The sequence below is a fragment of the Synchiropus splendidus genome, unplaced genomic scaffold, assembly GCF_027744825.2.
Source record: "Synchiropus splendidus isolate RoL2022-P1 unplaced genomic scaffold, RoL_Sspl_1.0 HiC_scaffold_45, whole genome shotgun sequence".
NCBI lineage: Eukaryota > Metazoa > Chordata > Actinopteri > Syngnathiformes > Callionymidae > Synchiropus > Synchiropus splendidus.
In genome coordinates this window covers 122,501-125,000 of record NW_026527079.1, presented here as the reverse complement: position 1 = coordinate 125,000, position 2,500 = coordinate 122,501, and positions in this window count along the sequence as shown.

The following is a 2,500-nucleotide window of genomic DNA, read 5'->3' as shown; positions in this document are numbered from 1 at the left end:
TGGCGCAGAGTCTGGGCTGAAGTCTGAGATGGGGACACGAAGCACCGTCAACAGCACTGGAAGAGCTGCTCAGAAATCCGTTGCCGACATGAGCCCGAACCCACCGGGGCTCGACCTGGCACAACTTTCGCGCGACCTAATTTTTTGTCACTCAAAGGGTTTGAGCACCTAATATTTTGTCACTCTGGTTCTCCCACCCAGAGAGCCTCCGGGGCGGCCCCAGGACCTCCTGCCCGGCTCCGGAGACCCTCCCCGGGCCTGAGGGACCGGCTGGACCCGGGAGGGACCGGGTCTTCTCGGACCTCCGGGGGTCAGGGGGGGGGGGCACTCGGTCGCCTGGCCTGCCCGACCGAGGCGTGCGGCAGGCCGGGCAAAGAGCACCGTGATTCGCACCCTTGAGCCCCAGTGAAACCCCTGGAAGACATAAGCCCGACCCCACCGGGGCTCGACTTGGTACAATTTTCGGGCGACCTAATTTTTTGTCACTCAAAGGGTTTGGGCGCCTAATTTTTTGTCACAGCTCCGGCACCTAATATTTTGTCACTCTGGGTCTCCGACCCAGAGAGCCTCCGGGACCGCCCCAGGACCCCCTGCCCGGCTCCGGGGACCCTCCCCGGGCCTGAGGGACCGGCTGGACCCGGGAGGGTCCGGGTCTTCTCGGACCTCCGGGGGTCAGGAGGGGCACTCGGTCGCCTGGCCTGCCCGACCGAGGCTTGCGGCTGGCCGGGCAAAGAGCACCGTGATTCGCACCCTTGAGCTCCAGTGAAACCCCTGGAAGACATAAGCCCGACCCCACCGGGGCTCGACTTGGTACAATTTTCGCGCGACCTAATTTTTTGTCACTCAAAGGGTTTGGGCGCCTAATTTTTTGTCACAGCTCCGGCACCTAATATTTTGTCACTCTGGTTCTCCGACCCAGAGAGCCTCCGGGGCGGCCCCAGGACCCCCTGCCCGGCTCCGGGGACCCTCCCCGGGCCTGAGGGACCGGCTGGACCGGGGAGGGACCGGGTCTTCTCGGACCTCCGGGGGTCAGGGGGGGGGCACTCGGTCGCCTGGCCTGCCCGACCGAGGCGTGCGGCTGGCCGGGCAAAGAGCACCGTGATTCGCACCCTTGAGCTCCAGTGAAACCCCTGGAAGACATAAGCCCGACCCCACCGGGGCTCGACTTGGTACAATTTTGGCGCGACCTAATTTTTTGTCACTCAAAGGGTTTGGGCGCCTAATTTTTTGTCACAGCTCCGGCACCTAATATTTTGTCACTCTGGTTCTCCGACCCAGAGAGCCTCCGGGGCGGCCCCAGGACCCCCTGCCCGGCTCCGGAGACCCTCCCCGGGCCTGAGGGACCGGCTGGACCCGGGAGGGACCGGGTCTTCTCGGACCTCCGGGGGTCAGGGGGGGGCACTCGGTCGCCTGGCCTGCCCGACCGAGGCGTGCGGCTGGCCGGGCAAAGAGCACCGTGATTCGCACCCTTGAGCTCCAGTGAAACCCCTGGAAGACATAAGCCCGACCCCACCGGGGCTCGACTTGGTACAATTTTCGCGCGACCTAATTTTTTGTCACTCAAAGGGTTTGGGCGCCTAATTTTTTGTCACAGCTCCGGCACCTAATATTTTGTCACTCTGGTTCCCCGACCCAGAGAGCCTCCGGGGCGGCCCCAGGACCCCCTGCCCGGCTCCGGGGACCCTCCCCGGGCCTGAGGGACCGGCTGGACCCGGGAGGGACCGGGTCTTCTCGGACCTCCGGGGGTCAGGGGGGGCACTCGGTCGCCTGGCCTGCCCGACCGAGGCGTGCGGCTGGCCGGGCAAAGAGCACCGTGATTCGCACCCTTGAGCTCCAGTGAAACCCCTGGAAGACGTAAGCCCGACCCCACCGGGGCTCGACTTGGTACAATTTTGGCGCGACCTAATTTTTTGTCACTCAAAGGGTTTGGGCGCCTAATTTTTTGTCACAGCTCCGGCACCTAATATTTTGTCACTCTGGTTCTCCGACCCAGAGAGCCCCCGGGACCGCCCCAGGACCCCCTGCCCGCCTCCGGGGACCCTCCCCGGGCCTGAGGGACCGGCTGGACCGGGGAGGGACCGGGTCTTCTCGGACCTCCGGGGGTCAGGGGGGGGCACTCGGTCGCCTGGCCTGCCCGACCGAGGCGTGCGGCTGGCCGGGCAAAGAGCACCGTGATTCGCACCCTTGAGCTCCAGTGAAACCCCTGGAAGACATAAGCCCGACCCCACCGGGGCTCGACTTGGTACAATTTTCGCGCGACCTAATTTTTTGTCACTCAAAGGGTTTGGGCGCCTAATTTTTTGTCACAGCTCCGGCACCTAATATTTTGTCACTCTGGTTCCCCGACCCAGAGAGCCTCCGGGGCGGCCCCAGGACCCCCTGCCCGGCTCCGGGGACCCTCCCCGGGCCTGAGGGACCGGCTGGACCCGGGAGGGACCGGGTCTTCTCGGACCTCCGGGGGTCAGGGGGGGCACTCGGTCGCCTGGCCTGCCCGACCGAG